Here is a 22,266-nt window from a genome sequence, read left to right on the forward strand (position 1 = left end):
TGTAAACCTCTAGATCCAGGTCAGCAATGTCTCTCTCATTGCTTGATTTCCTTCCTTCCCTTCCCTCCCTCCCTTCCTCCCCTCTTCCTCCCTTCCTTCCTTCCTTCCTTCATCTCTGCCTTCCTCCCTACGGTCCTCCTTCCCTCCCTTCCTGCCTTCCCCCCCCAAAAAAAAAAAATTATTAAAAAAAAAAAAAGAAAAGGGGCAACAATCAGGGGTAGAATATGGATGAATCAGTCCAAATTTATCTTCATCACTCTGCCTTTCTGGTGACGACAGTGGTGTTATCCTCTGTGAGGATGACTCCCTGCAGTACTAACAGAGGCACTAGAGTGCCAGAAGTGGATAACAGCTCACTCATTTTAGGCTAGAAAAAATTCAGAGCACATTAGGCTGCATGATAAACTCCTTGGCATACTAGCCAAAATCGGCTTAAAAGAGGGCTACCTGGGTACAAAAGAATCCTTATTTGGGGCTGAAAAGCAGAAGCTTCCCAAGAGGGAAGATACACTGAAGCTGAAGATGTGGCAGTCCCCCCAACCAATTAGGTTGGGGATGAAGGCTGCTTAGTTGGACTAGGAAAAGTAATGGATACTGGATTCCAGAGTGGGCCACATTGGGAGGAGCAAGGCAGAATGTGATCCAAGGGGACTAAGAAATGTTGGGCTGAGCTAGGCTATAGGAGAGTGGTAGACAGACCTGAGGATTTTGCTGGGCTGTCAGTCTGATTACAGGAGGGAGAGAAATTACAGCTAAGGGACTTGGAGATGAGGGGAGGTAAGAAGAGAGATCTGATGGTTTTGAGGTAGAGGCTGGAAGGAGAAGCATCTAACAGGAAAGCTAGCCCAAGTTTGAGCTGGACACTCCGCTGACAGTTCTAAAGCAGAAAATTAGGGAAGAAATAGTGAGGGGCCTATCAGCTATGCAGTAGCTGCTAGGAGTCAACAGCTGGCTCTGGGAGGGAAAAGAATGAGAAAAACAAAAGAAATAAATAAGAGCAGAAGGAATGGGGAAATAAAGAGGTAGGGGTGAGAGTTATCAGTTTGGTTACACCTGGGCTAAACATTTAGTCTTGTCATAAGTTTGAAAGCACCTGGGCCAGTTAGTTGCTGTATAGGCAAAGTCAAAGAGAAAAGCCTGGCCCCTCTCTACTCAGTCATGGTTCATGACTTTAGGAGGCTATAATGAACCATGCACACCAGGAAAGAAAAAGGTTAAATGAGGTTGGAAAAAAAAGTTTTATGTGGCACTTTTAAACAAGCAGGTTGGTTTGGCTTGTGTACCGGCAATGGTGTCTGATTTGGAGCAGAGCAATTTGTGTTTTGACATTTTAAAATCCATTCTGGCACATGGTGATGAATGTGTTGGCTGGCAGCTAAGAACTTGCTAGAATGCAAGTACGAAAGTCTTTCACCATTTATAATCGACACTTCCCTTTCCAGGAAAGAGCCTTTCTAATCTTTGAATCAGTGGATTTATCAATTTGCATAAAATATGCCATTCTCAATGAACACATATTTATTATCTACCACTTAACTTTCCTTCTGTTAAATAAAAAAAAGGCAGAATAACCTTGCTGTGAGTCAGCAGCTTTAAATTCAGCTGTCCTGGGTGAAGCTGTTAAGTGTAGAAAGGAGCCATCACTAGAAGGGGGAGAAGCAGGAATAAAATGATCCTTTTCTATTTCCAGGATTTTTTTTTTGTTTCTATTTAAATAGTTAAATACCCAATTAAGTTAGATGCTAATTAAATGTAAAATTACTGGGCTGTTCCAATATGATGTTATAGTTGTACTTCTCAGTTGTTTGTAATTTACCTAACTCTCTTGAGAGATCATCAAACAGCCCAGCTGAGTTCAAAGAAGCCTTCCAACCACCCAGGATATGCACCAGTTCCTGACCAAAAAAGGAACACCCCAGGATCAACAGAAGCTACTATCAGATCCTTCAAATACTACTTGCACCACCTGCTCACATTTGTCCTGTTTTTGCTGCTATTTATCCACAAAAAAGGCCAAGCCTGAACTCCTTCTTGAGGTCAAAACAAAAATATACCAAATGAATCAGTTCAAAATTTTACAAATTTGGTTTGGTTTAATCATAACTGATTCTTCATATTATTGACACCCTTGCTTCTTCACACTATAGACATCACTCAGTAAAATTACAACTCAGTCATCTCTTCCTATATACCATAATTCATTAAAATCAGCATAAGAAATGGTTACCAGATGCCATTGTTTCAGACCAAATCATATGTCAAATTTTGAATAAGACTTGACAACACTTGATTGGTTAAGTAGCACACCTAGATTTATTAAAATCACTGCACTCCTTTAATGACTGTAGGAGAACATGCATGTACAAGCAGACGTGTGTGTGCATTATATGTGTGTGTGTGTATACATATGTACATATATATATAAATGCTACTGCAAAGTTGAAAAGAGATTTTACCAAGTTCTGTCACTGACAGGGAATTATATATAAAGAATATATATAGTGTAATTCACCTCATCAAGAGTTAATTTTATGACCAGGCACAGTGGCTCACACCTGTAATCCTAACACATTGAGAGGCAGATCACTTTCAGCTCAGGAGATCAAGACCAGCCTGGGCAATATGGCAAAAACCTATCTCTACAAAAAATACAAAAATTAGCTGGGCATGGTAACTCCTGCCTGTGGTCTCAAGTACAGGCTCCCATTAGGCTGAGGCTGGAGGATTGCTTGAGCCCGGAAGCAGAGACTGCAGTGAGCCAAGATTCTACCACTGCACTCCGGCCTCCTGGGTCAAAGAGCAAGACCTTGTCTCAAAAAAAAAAAAAAGAAAAAGAAAAAAGAAAAAGAGAGACAGTTAATTTTACCAGCAAAGTGTGTCAAAATTTAAATTATGTGAACTCTTTGACCCAGTAATGCTATTTTCAGGAATATATCCTAAGAAGATCACCAGTAAAGTATATAAAGATGTACATGCAAGAATATTCATCATGGCTTTACACAATGAAAAACTGGAAATCATTAATATAATATTATGCAGCCATCTAAAAGGATAATTTTTATGTGTATATATTGACATAAGAAAATCTTCATGTCATATTGCTGAATAAAAAGAAAGATGTCAATGAGTATTCATGATATGATTCTGTTCATACTTGTAAATTACAGAAATTCAATTATTCAGTATTTTCTCTCTTTTCTGTTTATTTTTTATGTAAGTATATGTTTCCTTTAAAACCAGGGAAAAAAAACAAGCTATTTTTGTTGGAGGAAAAAAAATCATTACTCTATATTTCAGTCACACTAAAATAATCACCCAAGAAGCCAACTGTAGCTCTTGTATTTCTGTGCCTTCTGTTAGAAGGAAAACTGTAGATAAACAGACCATATTACAGAGAAAATTTGAATGGATGGTGTCTGGTGCCTAAATCAAAATAGAGGTGAAATATTCCACAAACTGACGAGGATGCCTTTATCACAGTGTTTGAAAGAATTAATTCTGTGTGTGTGTGTGTGTGTGTGTGTGTGTGTAGATATATACTAGCATATTTTCATGACTAACCAAAAACATAATGTAGGTTCCAAATGGCAGTAAAGAATATAATTACCTTTGGCTTTTCTTACGTAAGTTACCACCCCATAAATCTTTATGTTAATGTGGAAAAATCTGACCTGAACAGATGGACCTCATGCTGTTCTCTAAAACATGAACAGATTTCTGATCTTCTGAACCAGGAAATGAAGTCAGCACTAAAAGAGGAGACACCATCATCCATCTCCTAGAATTTCAATCTAAGAAGCTATAATAAAAGCAATTTTTCCCTCTATAGAAATATAGCAGAGTAATATGTTTACATCTTAATGATATTCACTCTTTGATATGATAAAACACAGTGGGATATTTATGGCACTGGTAGTGCTGGCTGACTGGTGTCTGAACCTCACCAATTCTGGAGAATCCCCTTGCTATGGTTCTTGGCAGGTAGTAATATCTGGCTTCATGTTCCCAAGTTTCTTATGGAAGGCACATCTCTGGCGATGACACTCTGCCTGAATAAATGTTCATCTCGTTAGCCCAAGGACCTTTTTCCATGGGTGTTTTCATAGAAGCCGTTTCACAAATCAACTCCATTGGTGTTGAAGACCTAATATGAGGGCTCTCTCTCAAGTAATTACACCTCTGAGGATGAATTTCTGCTCCACAACTCTCTAGTTGTTTAATTTATGTTGGGAAGAGACTGGTGGGATAATCTGGCCTGGTTCTGAGGAAGAACTGGGGCCAACAGGGTGGCCTGTGAGGTCAGGAGATTGGTTACATAAAAGAAGAATGAGTAAATACTTAAATACATCGAGGATAATGGAAGCCGAATTTTTTTTACCAAGAGAGAAGGAAGTTACAAAAAGAGTAAGGGTGAAGACTAGAATGAACCCTGTAATGGTGGAATAGAGGTAGAGATATTGGAGTAAATTCATAAGTTTTAATATAAATAGATAGAAAGATATATAAATAGATATAGGGGTGTGTGTGTGTGTGTGTGTGTGTGTGTGTGTGTGTGAATTTCTTAGTTCCATCTGCTAAAATGGCCCAAAAACAATAACACTCCAGTGGCAATGCCCACGCCTAGCATTCAGATCTTGGTTCTAAAAATGCATTCTCAAGTAAAAGAAACCAGAGCTCAGTGGAGAAACAGCTGATGAAATAACTGCAATGATTGTGGCAGAAAAAGTACCAGATGAGTCTGAAACCTCTGGCACCCCAAAGGAAGTACTCTCAGAATGATATAGAGATGTCAAAAGGACACAGTAACCAGCTTGAAGGGTATCCTAACGGCCAGAACTGGACCAATTTCAGCATCAAAACCAATAGTGTTAGTAATGGCTTCTAATCTATTGGATAAAACAGAAATCCACAAGTCCATGCTGATGGAAATAAATAAGAAAGGAGAAGAAAAACTTACGTACAATAGAATCCCAACTAGAAATTGGAAAACTAACATTGTAATTTGAAAAACTACAATTTGGCAATCATCCTAGTAACAATTTAGGCAAGAATCATAAGTGTGTGAAAGTTTGTTGAGAAACAGGATGTTTACATAGCCTCACAGTGTCCCCCTACAAAATACTTATTAATTCAAAGGGAAAGAGAACATAACAGTTGAGAAATTATCACCTTAAGCCATCAAAGGTAACATCACCAGCAAGAAGACAAATCAATATTGTGTGCTTTTTAATATGATACACTTGGAAGAATACAATTTCACTTCTAGCACATTCCTGTCAAAAAATAATATATCACCTGAATCTAATCATGAAGAAAAATCAGGCAAATCTAAAATGAGGAACTCTATTAAAAAAAAGAAAAGAAAAGAAAAAGGCCTGAACTCAAAAATGTCAAGGTCACTAAAGACAAGGAAGGATTGAGGAAGTGTCACAAATTAAAGATTGAAGAGAACTAACAACTAAATGCAATTCATAATCCTGACTTTGATTCAAGACCAAAAGTAAGAAATATTTTTCCAAAGGGGAAATTGTTAGGACAAATGACAAATTTTGAATGTGGTCTGTGGATTAGATAGTGGAATTATATCAATGTAACATTTCTGATTTTGGTGATAATATTGTGGTTATGCAGGAGAGGGTCCTTGTCTTAAAGGAAAACACTTTAGTTAGGGATAATTGGATATCACCTCTGCAACTTACCTTTAATTGGTTCAGAAAAAGAGAACGAATGGCAAAACAAATGTAAAAAGTTTACAATTGTAGAAACTTGGGTGAAGAATATTAAGAGTTATTCTTAACCAGGAGTTTGCTGTACTATATTTGTAACTTATACGTAAGTTTGAAATTCTTTCTTTTTTTTTTTTTTTGAGACAGAGTTTCCCTCTTATTACCCAGTCTGGAGTGCAATGGCGCAATCTCGGCTCACTGCAACCTCCGCCTCCTGGGTTCAGGCAATTCTTCTGCTTCAGCTTCCTGAGTAGCTGGGATTACAGGCACACACCACCATGCCCAGCTAATTTTTTTATATTTTTAGTAGAGATGGGGTTTCACCTTGTTGACCAGGATGGTCTCGATCTCTTGACCTCGTGATCCACCTGCCTCGGCCTCCCAAAGTGCTGGGATTACAGGCTTGAGCCACCATGCCCGGCCCAAGTTTGAAATTATTTCAAAATAAAAAGTTAGGAAAATGTCAATAGCAGTATTTAACTAATTGGATTTTGGGAAGAAGTACATGAATTAATATGTGTGCTATGTTTAGAAGAGAGCAAGACATATAGTAAATGCTAGATATATGTTAGCAATGATAGTGATAGGGACACAATGGTGGTAGTGGTGATGAAGTCCTGAATTTTAAACACACAGTTCAGCAACGCATAGTGGCTCACACCTGTAATCCCAGCACTTTGGAAGGCCAAGGCTAGCGGATCACCTGAGATCAGGAATTCAGGACCGGCCTGGCCAACGTGGTAAAACTCCGTCTCTGCTAAAAATACAAAAATTAGCAGGGCATGGTGGCAGGGGCCTGTAATCTCAGCTACTCAGGAGGCTAAGGCATGAGAATTGCTTGAACCCAGGAAGCAGAGGTTGCAGTAAGCCAAGATCATGCCGTTGTACTCCAGGCTCAGCCACAAGAGCGAAACTCCGTCAAAAATAAATAAATAAATAAACACACAATTCATCTGAATTGAGACAAGTTGACTCTGGGTTACTTACTTGTTTTCTCCTTTTAGATTTAACAAAGAAATTAAAATAGTATTTACTTGCATTTGACATGCTAACAATGTAAATTTGTTTATTGCAGTTCAACAGTGTTCATATACAATGTTTTATACACTAGTGTCCCTAAGCAAAAGACATGTTAGTTTTTAAGTAATCCATGATCAAATTTTTAAAAAGCCATTTTTACCTTTCATTAAATTAGGCAATATGGTGATAATGAGAATATGCAATACATGTATACATGCATTAACATATATTTAATAAAGTTAATCATATACAATGCTATTGTATTATATATGATATAGTAACCATATACAATAGCATTGTATATGGTTAACCTTTATTAAATATATATGTTAATATATATTATAATACATATAATTAAAGACCACAAGAGTTTAAAAGATTTTGGGGATCATCTACTCCATTTCCTTTGAGAGTAAGTACATCCTTTTTTTACAGCAGGGGTTCCCAACCTCCAAGGCATAAACTAGTACTGGTTTGTGGCCTGTTAGGAACTAGGCCACACAACAGGAGGTGAGAGGAGGGCGAGAGAGCATTACCACCTGAGCTCCACCTCCTGTCAGATCAGTGGCAGCATTATATTCTCATAGGAGCACAAACCCTATCGTTAACTGTGCATGTGAGGTATTTAGGTTGCATGTTCCTTGTGAGACTCTAATGCCTCATGATCTGAGGTGGAACAGTTTAATTCTGAAACCAATTGTGAAAATCCTCCCCACCCCACTCATTCGTGGAAAAACTGTCTTCATGAAACCAGTCCCTGGTGCCAAAAAGGTTGGGGATGACTGCTCTATAGCATCAAATAGTTCAGTTTCTGATTGACCACCTACAATGATTGGAAACACTCCTTCTCAGAACAACCAATTGAAAGTCATCCTGATTGTCAGAAAGTTACTGTTTAACAATATGTCAAAACCTTTCTCCATGTAATTTCCAGAGGCTGCTACTATACATGTCTTCTGAGGTCACAAATTGATTCCCTCTTCCACGTGACATTTCAATAACAGGAACTACTATTTCCTGCCCTCCTCATCTATGTTCTCCCACTGTAAGTTTCCTCTTCTCTAAACTGAATATCCCATCTGTATTCAATTATTCCATGTATAATCATGGTTTTCAGTCCTCACAATCTCAACCACTCTCCTCAGTTTCTATACTTTGTCCTATTCCGGGGATTTTGTTTCTATGAAGGCAGTCTGAGATCACATCAGCTATCTGGCAATCTCAAGGATTCATGATTATTCCTTCACTCTGTCAGAATTTATGAGTGCCTATGATGTGGAAGGCACCAATGGGAAGACATTATAAGACACAAGGCTAAGAAGACATAAGCTTTCTCTTAAGGAACTTACATGTTAATGGGGAAGAAAAGATATAAGGCCAGGAGTGGTGGCTCAAGCCTGTAATTCCAGCACTTTGGGAGGCCGAAGCAGGTGGATCACAAGGTCAAGAGATCAAAACCATCCTGGTCAACATGGTGAAACCCCGTCTCTACTAAAAATACAAAAAATTAGCTGGGCATGGTGGCGCATGCCTGTAATCCCAGCCACTCAGGAGGCTGAGGCAGGAGAATTCCCTGAACCCAGGAGGCAGAGGTTGCAGTGAGCCGAGATTGCGCCATTGCACTCCAGCCTGGGTGATGAGCGAAACTCTGTCTCAAAAAAAAAAAGAAAAGATATATGGTAACAAGTGGCACAAAGCAGACACAGCAAGTACTATGCACATTAAATAAATGAAATTATACAAATTTTTTTTTTTTTTTTTGAGACGGAGTTTTGCTCTTGTTACCCAGGCGGGAGTGCAATGGCGCGATCTCGGCTCACTGCAACTCCACCTCCTGGGTTCAGGCAATTCTCCTGCCTCAGCCTCCTGAGTAGCTGGGATTACAGGCAAGCGCCACCATGCCCAGCTAATTTTTTGTATTTTTAGTAGAGACGAGGTTTCACCATATTGACCAGGATGGTCTCGATCTCTTGACCTTGTGATCCACCCCCACCTCGGCCTCCCAAAGTGCTGGGATTACAGGCTTGAGCCACCGTGCCCAGCCGAAATTATACAATTGACTACAGATTTGCTATAACATCATAATATGGGAGAACAAAGCAAAAGTAATGACAATTTCAGCCTAGAACTAATTTATTTTGGGATACTTGAGATTGGTAAAAAGGAGCAGTTTGAGATTTAAACTGCACTAAAAGGGAAACTTCTAGATTAGAAGAATTACCACACAAATGCAGAAAACACAGTGTTTATACTGTCTTTTAACCCGTGAGAACTTTGACAACACGAACAATAATTATTTGTGCAGAGTGATTTACATGCAATTCTTTAAATAGGCAAAAATAAAAAAGACTAGACTACTATTTGCCAGGCTAATACCAAGCACTTTACATGTATTATCTCACTTAAACCAACAATTCCAACAAGGCGGGTACTAGTATTACTCCTCCTTTTTTTAAAAAAAATTAAGTGAAGCTCAGCAAGGTTTGGTGACTTGCCCAAGGTTACCAAGATGCTAAAAATAGTTTAGCCAGGCTTCAAACCCAAGGTGTCACCTTCCAGGCCATTCGTTTACAACTGGAGATTATCAGCTAGTTACTGCCCAGTAAAGCAATCTCTGGCAAATTCCCACCCACGTGCCTACAACCTTTCTGGTGACCTACTTGAAAAACCTCGAACTGAACAATCTGTTCATTCTCTGGGTTCTAAAACACTTTCTACAGGGCTCTGTCATCATCCTTGACATACTGTACCATTGGGAGGTGCCTATATACCAGTAGCCCCTGATAAAGTGTTACCACTCCAAGAAAAGGCATTATGTCTTTATCTTTCTTTTTAGTATCTCCAACTCTTAGCTCAGTATAAGACTCAAGAAATACTGGGAGAATGAATCAGTCCTCTGGCTTACCTGACATGCTTTGGAGAAAGTCACCTTCTTAGCCAGGCACCTCTAATTCTGGATCTAATTCGTTGTGGTGCAGAGCTTTGGCTGTCAAAATTCTGCAACCTAACTCTACCTTGTATCTCCTAACTCAAAAGTAATGGAATCCAAAATGCAATGTGAGTATCTGGCTGTTGTCTACCACCCTCCTCAGTAGCCTCATTCATTTTCAGGATCTTCACTCCCATTTAGACCAGTGGCCAGCCAGAGTTACACAGAAACCAGAGGCAAAATAAATGAGAAGTTAGATCATCTAATATTTCTCCTTTCCTTCACTGAGTTCCTAAAGAGTTCAGTAAAGTTGCTGATACTTTGGGGCCTTAAATAAAAGAGAGACACAAAGAAAGTGATTTTATACAGTCAGAAAATGATTAAGTAAACTTTAGTAAAGATGGCAGGTATGTGGATTGAATTCATATGTAGTTACAACTATGAAATAGTGTTAAGTGCACATAAAATATTATATATGCCCATTGAACATATAAAATTCTACTACAGGCTGGGCACAATGGCACACGCCTGTAATCCCAACATTTTGGGAGGCTAAAGTTAAAGGATTACTTAAGGCCAGGAGTTTGAGACCAGCCTGGGCCTGTCTCTACTAAAAATTTTTTAAAAATAATACTTCTACTACAGTAACAATTATAAGAGAACCTGGAGTAGACAGACAATTTAACATGTGTGAAGTTGTATAGGTACCAAATTTTTTAAATTATTTGTGTATATTAACATTAATAGGGCAAAATAAAGTTTTGGTCCAGAGGAAGAAATCTCTGGACTTACCTGGGGGAACTTGCTGCCCTGAAGAAAAGGACATAAACCTGTTAAGTTTTACCACCTGCTGATTGTAAAGCCCTAGGGCCTTGAGTGAACATAGGTGGTAGTCAGGTAGTGGTTACAGCAGGCCTTGGGCAAGACCCAATGCTATGCTGACTTCAGGTCTGTCTGACACAGCACAGTCCCAGAGGTGCTTGCATTACCCCATCCCCAGCTCCAGGAAGCTCAGCATCGAGAGATGAGGCAGTGGTAGGGAGGAAGCGAGGAAGCTCGGCAGAGAGAGAGAGAAACAGAAAGACTACACTTGTTTTGGAGAAAGTAAAGGAAGAGAACAAGAGTCTCTCTGCCTGGTAATCCAAAGATTCTCCAGCTCTTATCCAAGACCACCAAAATGGTACCTCTACAAGTCTGCAAGAACCACAGCGTTATTGGGCTTGGGGCCCAAGTCCCTTCAAATATCTGGAAAGCCCTTCCAAAAAAAGACAGGCACAAAGAAGCCCAGACTGCAAAGACTAAACTAAATATATAACTCTTCAATGTCCAGACACCAACAAACATCTACAAGCATCAAGATCACCCAGGAAAACATGACCTCACCAAATGAACTAAATAAGACACCAAGGACTAATCCTGCAGAAACAGAAATATATGACCTTTCAAACAGAAAATTCAAAACAGCTGTTTTGAGGAAACTGAAAGAATTCAAGATAACACAGAGAACTAATTCAGAATTCTATCAGATAAATTTAACAAAGATATTAAAATAATTCACAGAAATTCTGGGGTTGAAAATGCAACTGGCTTACGGAAGAATGCATGAGAGTCTCTTAATAGCAGAATTGATAAAGCAGAAGAAAAATTTACTGAGATTAAAGACAGGCTATTTGAAAATACACTATCAAAAAAAAAAGAAAAGAAAATGCACTGTCAGAAGAGCAAAAAGAAAAAATAAATAAGATGTATGTCTACAAAATCTAGAAAACAGCCTCAAAAGGGCAAATCTAAGAGCTATTGGCCTTAAAGAGGAGATGGAGGAAGATATAGAGGTAGAAAGTTTATTCGAAGGGATAAGAGAAGTTCCCAAACCTAGAGAAAGATCTCAACATTCAAATACAAGAAGACTGTAAAACACCAAGCAGGTTTAACCCCAAGAAGACTACCTCAAGGCACTTAATAATCAAACTCCCAAAGGTCAAGGATAAAGAAATGATCCTGGGCCAGGCGCAGTGGCTCACGCCTGTAATCCCAGCACTTTGGGAGGCCGAGGCAGGTGGATCACGAGGTCAAGAGATCGAGACCATCCTGGTCAACATGGTGAAACCCCGTCTCTACTAAAAAAAATACAAAAAATTAGCTGGGCATGGTGGCACGTGCCTGTAATCCCAGCTACTCAGGAGGCTGAGGCAGGAGAATTGCCTGAACCCAGGAGGCGGAGGTTGCAGTGAGCCGAGATCGCGCCATTGCACTCCAGCCTGGGTAACAAGAGCAAAACTCGTCTCAAAAAAAAAAAGAAAGAAAGAAATGATCCTAAAAGCAGTAAGAGAAAACAAACACATAACATATAATGGAGCTCCAATATGTCTGCCAGTAAATTTTTCAGTGGAAACCTTACAAGCCAGGAGATAATGAAATGACCTATTTAAAGTGCCGGGTGTTGGCATGTTCAAGCATGAAGGAGAAATAGTTTCCCAGACAAACAAAAGTGAGGGATTTCACTAACACCAGACCTTTTCTACAAGAAATGCTAAAGGGAGTTCTTCAATCTGAAAGAAAAGAATATTAATAAGCAATAAGAAATCATCTAAAGATACAAAACTCACTGGTAATAGTAAGCACACAGAAAAACATAAAATATCATAACACTATAATTTGTGGTGTGTAAACTACTCTTACGTAGAACAACTAAATGATAAACCAATCACAAATAACGACAACTTTTCAAGACATAGTACAATAGACATAAAGAGAAGCAACAAAAAATTAAAAAGCAGAGGGATAAAGTTAGAGTTATTAGTTTTCTTTTTGCTTGTTTGTTTATACAATCTTTGTTGTCATCAGTTTAAAATAATGGGTTGTAAGACAGTATTTGTAACCCTCATGGTAACCTCAAATCAAAAAACATACGATACACACACACACACACACACAGAGAGAGCAAGAAATTAAATCATACCACCAGAGAAAATCACATTCACTAAAAGATAAGAAGATTAAAAAAGAGAGAAGACCAAAAAATAACCAGAAAACAAATAACAAAATGGCAGAAGTCCTTCATTATCAGTAACACTGAATGTAAACAGACTAAATTCTCCAATCAAAAGGCATAGAATGGCTGAATGAATTAAAAAGCAAGACCCAGTGAATCTGTTTCCTACAAGAAACACACTTAACCTATAAAGATACACATAGACCTAAAATAAAGGGATGCAAAAAGATATTCCATAACAATGAAAACCAAAAAAGAACAGGAGTAGCTATTCCTATGTCAGACAAAATAGATTTCAAAACAAAAACTGTAAGCAGAGACAAAGAAGGTCATTATATAATAATAATAAAGGTCATTATATAATAATAATCATGCAAAAAGATATTCCATGACAATGAAAACCAAAAAAGAACAGGAGTAGCTATTCCTACATCAGACAAAATAGATTTCAAGACAAAAACTGTAAGCAGAGACAAAGAAGGTCATTATATAATAATAATAAAGGGGTCAATTCTTCAAGAGGATATAACAGCTATAAATATATATGCAACCAGTGCTGTAACACCCAGATATATACATTAAACCTTAGAGCTAAAGAGAGAGACTTCAATACAATCATAGCTGGAGACTTCAACACCCCAGTTTCAGCACTGGACAGGCTATCCAGCAGAAAATCAACAAAGAAACATTGGACTTAATCTGCAATATAGAACAACTGGACCTAATAGATATTTACAGACATTTCATCCAGCTGCTGCAGAATACATATTCTTCTCCTCAGCACATGGATTATTCTCAAGGATAGACCACATGTTAGGTCACAAAACAAATCTTAAAACCATCCAGGACATAGGAGTAGGCAAGGACTTCATGAACAAAACACCAAAAGCATTGGCAACAAAAGCCAAAACAGACAAATGGGACCTAATCAAACTCCACAGCTTCTGCACGGCAAAAGAAACAGTCACTAGAGTGAATTGGCAACCAACAGAATGGGAAAAAATTTTTGCAGTTTACCCATCTGACAAAGGGCTGATATCCAGAATTTACAAAGAACTCAAACAGATTTACAGGAAAAAAACAAAAAAGCCCATTCAAAAATGGGCAAAGGATATGAACAGACACTTTACAAAAGAAGACATATATGAGGCCAACAATCATATGAAAAAATGCTCATCGTCACTGGTCATCAGAGAGATGCAAAGCAAAACCACATTGAGATACCATCTCACGCCAGTTAGAATGGCAATCATTAAAAAATCTGGAGACAACAGATGCTGGAGAGGATGTGGAGAAAAAGGAACACTTTTACACTGTTGGTGGGAGTGTAAATTAGTTCAACCATTGTGGAAGACAGCGTGGCGATTCCTCAAGGCCTTAGAAATAGAAATTCCATTTGACCCAGCAATCCCATTACTGGGTATATATCCAAAGGACTATAAATCGTTCTACTATAAGGACACATGCACACGAATGTTCATTGCAGCACTGTTTACAATAGCAAAGACCTGGAACCAACCCAAATGCCCATCAATGATAGACTGGATTGGGAAAATGTGGCACATATACACCATGGAATATTATGCAGCAATCAGAAATGATGAGTTCGTGTCGTTTGTAGGGACATGGATGAATCTGGAGAACATCATTCTCAGCAAACTGACACAAGAACAGAAAATGAAATACCGCATATTCTCACTCATAGGAGGGTGATGAAAAATGAGAACACATGGACACAGGGAGGGAAGTACTAAACACTGGGGTCTATTGGGGGGAAAAGAGGAGGGCCAGCGGCGGGTGGGGAGCTAGGGAGGGATAGCCTGGGGAAAAACGACAAATGTGGGTGAAGGGGAGAAAGGAAGCAAAACACACTGCCATGTGTGTACCTATGCAACTGTCTTGCACATTCTGCACATGTACCCCAAAACCTAAAATGCAATAAAAAATTAAAAATAAAAATAAAAACATTAAAACAAACACTCCTAAACAAGGGAATAAACCTAGAAATCAATATAACAAGAGGAATTTTTGAAACTATACAAACACATGGAAATTAAACAATATGCTCCTGAATGACCAATAGGTCAAAGAAGAAATTAAGAAGGAAACTGACAAATTTTGTGAAACAAACGATAATGGAAACACAACATGCCAAAATCTATGAGATACAGTGAAAGCAGTACTAAGACAAAAACTTAACAACTATAAGTGCCTACATCAAAAAAGAGAAAAAACTTCAAAAACATAACCTAATATCACATCTGAAAGAATTAGAAAAGCAAGAGCAAACCAAACCCAAAATTAGTAGAAGAAGCCAGCAATTTGAGAGGCTGAGGCTGGCAGATCGCTTGAGCCCAGGAGTTTGAGACCAGCTTGGGCAACATGGCAAAACCCCATCCCTTATAAAAAATACAAAACTTAGCCAGGCATGGTGGTACACACCTGTAGTCCCAGCTACTCGGGAGTATGAGGTAGGAGGATCACTTGGGCACCAGGAGGTTGAGGCTATAATGAGCTATGATCATGCCCCTGCACTCCGGCCTGCATGATAGAGCAAGACTCATTTAAAAGAAAATAAAAATTAGTAGAAGTAAATAAATAATAAAGATTAGAGCAGAAATAAATAAAACTGAAATGAAGAAAACAATACAAAAGGTCACTGAAACAAAAAATTGGTTTTTTGAAAACACACAGAAAGTTGACAAATCTTTAGCTAGACAAAGAAAAAGAGAGAAGACCCAAATAAATAAAATCAAGAGGCAGCTGGATAAGGTGGCTCATGCCTATAATCCCGGCAGTTTGGGAGGGTGAGGCAGGCACTTGAGCTCAGGAGTTTGAGACCAGCCTAGGCAACATGGTGAAACTTCATCTCTACTGAAAACATAAAAAATTAGCCAGGTATGGTGGTGCATGCCTATGGTCCCAGCTACTTGGGAAGCTGAGTGGGAGGATTGCTTGAGTCAGGGGAGGCAGAGGTTGCGGTGAGCCAAGATCGCACCACTGCACTCCAGCCTGGGTGACAAAGAGCCCATATCTCAAAAAACTAAAATAAAATTAGAGACGAAAGAAGAGACATTACAACTGATACCACAAAAATTCAAATGATCATTAGTGGCTACTATAAACAATTATATGCCAATAAATTGGAAAATCTAGAGGAAATGAATAAAATCCTAGATACATATAAACTGCCAAGATTGAACCATGTTATTTGAAACCTAGATAGACCAATAACAAGCATCAAGATCAAAGTCATAATAAAATGTTACTGATTTTTGTATGTTGATTTTGTATCCTGCAAGTTTACTGAATTTTAAAGTTCTTTTCCTCCCCATAAAAAAAAGCCCAGGACCTAATGGCTTCGCTGCTGAATTCTACCAAACATTTAAGGAAGACTTAATACTAATCCTACTCAAACTGTTCCTAAAAATAGAGGAGCAGGGAATACTTCCAAACTGACTCTCTGAGGCCAGTATCACTCTGATACAAACACTAGACAAAGACACATCAAAGAAAGAAAACTACAGGCCAATATCTGTAATGAATATTGATGCAAAAATCCTCAACAAAATACTAGCAAATCAAATTCAACAATCCATTAAAGCAGTCATTCGGTCAGACACAGTGGCTCATGCCTGTAATCCCAGCACTTTGGGAGGCCGAGGCAGGTGGATCACCAGGAGTTTGTCCAATATGGTGAAAACCTGTCTCTACTAAAAATACAAAAATCAGTTGGGCATGGTGGCAGGCACCTGTAGTCCCAGCTACTTGGGAGGCTGAGGCAGGAAAATTGGTTGAACCTTGGAGGCGGAGGTTGCAGTGAGCTGAGATGGTGCCACTGCACTCCAATCTGGTCAACAGAGCAAGACTCCATCTCAAAACAAAAGCAAAAACGAAACAGGGATGCAAGGATGGTTCAACATGTTGTGAATGAATCAATGTGATAAATTATATCAACAGAATGAAGGACAAACACCATATAATCATTTCAATTAATGCTGAAAAAGCATTTGATAAAATTCCACATCCCTTCATGATAAAAATCCTCAACAAACTGGGCATAGAAGGAACATATCCCAACATAATAAAAGCCATATATGGCTGTGCGTGGTGGTTCACACTTGTAATCCCAGCACTTCAGGAGGCTGAGATAGGAAGATCACTTGAGACCAGGAGTTTGAGATCAGCCTAGCCAACATGGCAAAATCTTGTCTTTACTAAAAATACAAAAAATTAGCCTGGCATGGTGGTGTGTGCTTGTAGTCCCAGCTGCTTGGGAATCTAAGTCATGAGAATTGCTTGAACCTGGGAGGCAGAGGTTGCAGTGAGCCAAGATTGCACACTGCACTCCAGCTGGGGCAACAGAGCAAGACTCTGTCTCAGAAAAAAAAAAAAGGTCATACACAATAGACCCAAAGCTAGTATCATATTGAATGGGGAAAAACTGAAAGCCTTTCCAATAAGATCCGGAAAAAAGACGGCCACTTTCACTACCATTATTCAAGACAGTACTGGAAGTCCTAGCTACAGCAATCAGATGAAATAAAGAAATAAAAGACATCTAAACTGGAAAAGAAGATGACAAATTATCCTTGTTTGCAAATAATATGATCTTATGTTTGGAAAAACCTAAAGATGCCACCAAAAAAACTGTTAGAACTTTAAAATTTATTATTAAACTATTGTTTACTGATAAACAAATTCAGTAAAGTTGCAGGATACAAAATCAACATACAAAAATCAGTAGCATTTCTATATGCCAACAGTGAACAATCTGAAAAGAAAATTAAAAAAGCAATCCCATTTACAATAGCCACAAATCAAATTAAATACCTAAGTATTAACCAAAGAAGTGAAAGATTGTTACAAAGAAAACTATAAAACATTTGTGAAAGAAATTTAAGAGGACACACCAAAAAATGAAAAAATATTTCATGTTCATGGATTGGAAGAATCAACATTATTAAAATGTTTATACTACCCAAAGCAATCTATAGATTCAATGCAATTCCTGCTAAAATATCAATGACATTTTTCACAGAAATAAAAAAAGAATCCTGAAACTTATATGGAAACACAAAAGACCCAGAATGGCCAAAGCTATCCTAAACAAACAAAAAAAACAAACAAAACAACAACAACAACAAAAAACTGGAGGAATTACATTACCTGAATTCAAATTATACTACAGAGCTATTATAATCAAAACAGTATGGTACTAACATAAAAACAGACCCATAGAACAGAATAGAGAATCCAGAAACAAATCCATATAGCTACAGTAAACTCATTTTCCACAAAGGTGCCAAAAACATACATTGGAGAAAGAACAATCTCTTCAATAAAATGATACTGGGAAAACAATATCCATAAGCAGAATAATGAAACTAGACCCCTATCACTCACCACACAGAAAAATCAAAATAAAATGGAATAAAGACTTAACTATAAGCCCTCAAAATATAAAACTACTGCAAGAAAACTTGGGGAAACTCTCCGGGACATTTGTCCTGGCAAAAATTTCTTGAGTAAAACCCACCAGCACAGGCAACCAAAGCAAAAATAAATGGGATCACATCAAGTTTAAAAGCTTCTGCACAGCAAAGGAAACAGTCAACAAAGTGAAAAGACAACCCACAGAAAGGGAGAAAATATTTGCAAACTACCCATCTGACAAGGGATTAATAACCAGAATATATAAGGAATGGCAAACAACTCTGTAAGAAAAATAATAATCTAAGCTTTAAATGGGCAAAAGGTCTGAATAAACATTTCTCAAAAGAAGACATACAAACAGCAAACAGATATATGAAAAGATGCTCAACTGTTGAGTGTGGTGGCTTATACCTATAATCCTAGCACATTGGGAGGCCAAGGTGGGAGGATCACAAAGTCAGGAGTTCGAGTAGCCTGGACAGTATGGTGAAACACCATCTCTACTAAAAATACAAAAATTAGTCAGGCATGGTGGCGGGCACCTGTAGTCCCAGCTACTTGGGAGGCTGAGACAGGAGAATAGCCTGAACCCAGGAGGCAGAGGCTGCAGTGAGCCAAGATCGCACCACTGCACTCCAGCCTAGGTGACAGAGTGAGACTCCATTCAGGAAAAAAAGAAAAGAAAAAGTACTCAACATCATTGATCATCAGAGAAATGCAAATCAAAACTACAATAAGATATCATCATATCATCCCACTCCAGTTAAAATGGCTTTTATCCAAAAGCAAGGCAATAACAAATGCTGGCAAGGATGTGGAGAAAGGGAACCTTCATACATTGTTGGTGAGAATATTAATTAGTACAACCACTACGAAGAACAGTTTGGAGGTGCCTCAAAAAACTAAAAATAGAGCTACCATACAATGCAACAATCCCACTGCTGGGTAATAACCAAAAGAAAGGAAATCAGTATATCGAAGAGATATCTGCATTCCCATGTTTGTTGCAGCACTATTCACAATAGCCAAGATTTGTAAGCAACCTAAGTGTTCATCAACAGATGAATAGATAAAGAAACCAGAGTTTCTTTATATATACTTATATATAATGGAGTACTATCTAGCTATACAAAAGAATGAGATCCTGTCATGTGCAACATGAAGGTCATCATGTTAAGTGAAATAAGCCAGGCACAGAAAGACAAACTTCTAATGTTTTCACTTACCTGTGGGATCTAAAAATCAAAACAATTGAACTCATGGAGATAGAGAGTAGGCTGGGCGTGGTGGCTCACACCTATAATCCCAGCATTTTGTGAGGCCTAGGCAGGTGGATTACCAGAGGTCAGGAGTTCAAGACCAGCTTGGTCAACATGGTGAAACCCCATTTCTACTAAAAATACAAAAATTAGCAGGGTGTGGTGACAGGCGCCTGTAATCCAGTTACTTGGGAGGCTAAGGCGGGAGAATCACTTGAACCTGAAGACAGAGGTTGCAGTGAGCCGAGATCACACCACTGTACTCTAGCCTGGGCAACAAGCCAGACACTGTCTCCAAAAAAAAAAAATGTTCAGAAGACAGATTTCATGTTATATATTCTTTCCACAATAATTTTTTTTAAAGACCAAAAAATTGGACATAAATGTTCACTATTATGAGATTGTTTAAATAACTTATTCTGTCCCTACAGATCAATATTACGCAACCCTTAATAATGATGACCTAGTTTTATATGTATTAGTTTGAAAGACATTAATTGTAAATTATATAGCAAAAATGTAACCAATAGAGGATTGGTCCATTTAAAATGTGTGTGTGTTCATTTAAATGTAAATCTGTTTACAATGGTTTTCTATGTTTATGCATTTCTCTATTACCTAAATTTTTTACAATGAGCATATATTTTTTGAGGAAAAAACAATGACAATGTTTTTGAAAATTATTTACAAGTTGTTCTTATTAAAATTTACATTAATTCATTTTCCTTAAATTTCCTTTAAGGATTATTTGGCTATCAATATCAATTTTACATCATCCTAGACTTTGTTCTGAAATTTAAATGAGTGTAAATACTTAATTGCTCAGTCAAATACCAAACACTTGAATCCACAGGCTCTGTGCCTTTGGAACAGATGATTATGAAAATAAATGGTTCTGCAGAGTTCACATTTACTAGAGGTGTCAAAAAATAAAGATGGATTACAAAAGCTCTGAAAAACGTGTGGCTTCTAGTGTATGATGGTTTTGAAAAGGGATGAGTGTGTTTATATGTGTGTTATGTTTGTGTGTAAACACACATACCTGTATCTTTCATAAGTATATGTGAGAATTCCTGTCTATGCTCATGGTGTGTATTTTCTCATAGGTAATCAAATCTGTACCTCCAAGGCAAGCCATATTTGCTTTCATGTTATGTTCCGGAAACCAGCCTCAACCCATCTGCAAAAGGTTTTGGTGTCGGGCCTGCTCCACTCTGGCCACCTGCAGTGGAGATGAGCTATTTTTGGCAAAGGCGCAGAGTAGAAAGGCAACTCAGGCTACTGCCCAGGAAGTCAGTTGACGAGGCGCGCGAGACACTTCAGCACCACGGACACGGGCAAGCCTGATCCAAGTCCCGCGGAACAGCCTGGGGAGATCGCCCCCGCCAGGAGCTTCCCCCAGCCCTCTGGGCCCGGGGCATCACTATCTCCAGGCCCTCGGTCGTCTCTCGGACGCGAGGTTTCCGCCTCGCTCCTCGCGGAGCGGGGAGAAAAGCTGGCCCGAGATGAAGGTGCGCGTTGATTCCTCACCAGCCCCCAAATGAGTCTCCTTCCAGCGCGACCCTTCTTCCCTTTCCTCCTCTCAAATAAGGCCAAATGGATGCACGTGGCGTAGAAATTCTATAGAGCCCAGAGGACTGTCAGAAAAGATTCGCGTTTTCCTTCCTGTGGCTGCTGGAAGCTCAGCGGACTTGCCCTGAGCCTCTGGCGCCACTCTTGGCTGTGTCCTGGCCCTTCCTCCACTAATCCTTGGCCTTCGTCTTCCCTTGGGAAAAGATTTCTACAAACCGTCGATGTACCACGAAAATCTCAGCGCACATAGACTGGCTTTCAAGAGTCATGGACATGAGACAAGAGAGTAATGGAAAATACGAATTGGCCATATTTCTAAAACCATCCAGCCTTTTAATAAACTTATATTTGAAATTGATCCCATGACGCCACAGGACTCACCCTTGCTTGGGTGGGCTACTGGGAGAGAGGAAAGCAACAGCCTCCTGCCTTTAACATGGACGCTGCGGGAGGGCCCAGACACGCGACGGCAGCAAGAAAAGGGAAACAGGGCTGTAGCCCAGCAGTCCCCGCGTCCTGGTTCTCCAGAGAACAGTGAAGAGAACTGCGGCCCCGCGGCCTTTCAAGCTTTGTGCTGAGCACCCCGAGGTCTGCAAAGGGGGCGGGCGCATCGCCCCCAGCCCGGCCCATACCCAAAAAGACTGCTCTGCCCCTTATGTAGCAACTAAACACGGGTGTGTGGGGTTCGGGGTCCACTCTCACTCCCCTGTCGGGGCTGCCGGGCAGGCAGGGTCAAGGTCCCAGTCCGCCGCCGCCGCCGACCGGCTCCCGGGGCCAGCTTACCTGCGTGTCGAGGCGAGGAAGGTGCGCTCGGAACCCGGGAGGCGACCGAGGGGCGTGCGCTCTCCGGGGAAAAGCTAGGCTGGCGCTGCCCGGAGGGGTGCGGAGCGAGAGGGGCGCCGCCGGCGCGGACTCTGCGCCTGCGCTCTCCGCCGCCCCCACCCCACAACCTGACTGGCGCCGGAGTCGAAGACGGTGGGGGGCGCCCAGGGTTTGTGCCTGAACTGAAGGACTTCCTCTACCCGCGCGGTAGGAGGGTCTAAGTCCGGGAAGCCGCCTGCCGGGGCCCCTCTAGTTTACGCCCTTGGAGGGCGCCTGTTTGAAGCAACCGCCTGTCTGATAGGGCGATATAATCCTCTGCAAGTGGACAGGGAGGCACTTTCTGTCCATTTCCACCCAAGTTTGCTCTTAAAAGTCTCAAGTCGATTCCTTGGTGTTTAAATATGTGTCCAGCATCGGAAAATCGTGGTCCAGAAAAGTCTTCGGGCGTCCCCGAGTCCACCCGCCATTTTACTGATTCGGTCTCTGAGGGAAGGGTGAGGATACTGCACA

At 39.8% G+C, this 22,266-nt stretch overlaps 1 protein-coding gene across 2 annotated transcripts in view; it reads right to left on the reverse strand.

Annotated features, from left to right (window-relative positions):
- The window catches only part of SLC35G2 (solute carrier family 35 member G2), a 29,928-nt gene extending 8,026 nt beyond the window's left edge, over window positions 1–21,902 (reverse strand). Inside the window, exons 1-2 of one of the 2 annotated variants that reach the window (XM_035277938.3) lie at window positions 21,718–21,902; window positions 20,485–20,584 (exon numbers count right to left, since the gene is read on the reverse strand). The gene's annotated coding sequence lies outside the window, so the exon portion shown is untranslated. The remainder of the gene's footprint in view (window positions 1–20,484; window positions 20,585–21,717) is intronic. The other variant, XM_002759584.6, reaches the window with a different exon arrangement.
- Between the last annotated feature and the right edge of the window lie 364 nt (window positions 21,903–22,266).

This window comes from Callithrix jacchus, chromosome 17 (genome assembly GCF_049354715.1).
Source record: "Callithrix jacchus isolate 240 chromosome 17, calJac240_pri, whole genome shotgun sequence".
NCBI lineage: Eukaryota > Metazoa > Chordata > Mammalia > Primates > Cebidae > Callithrix > Callithrix jacchus.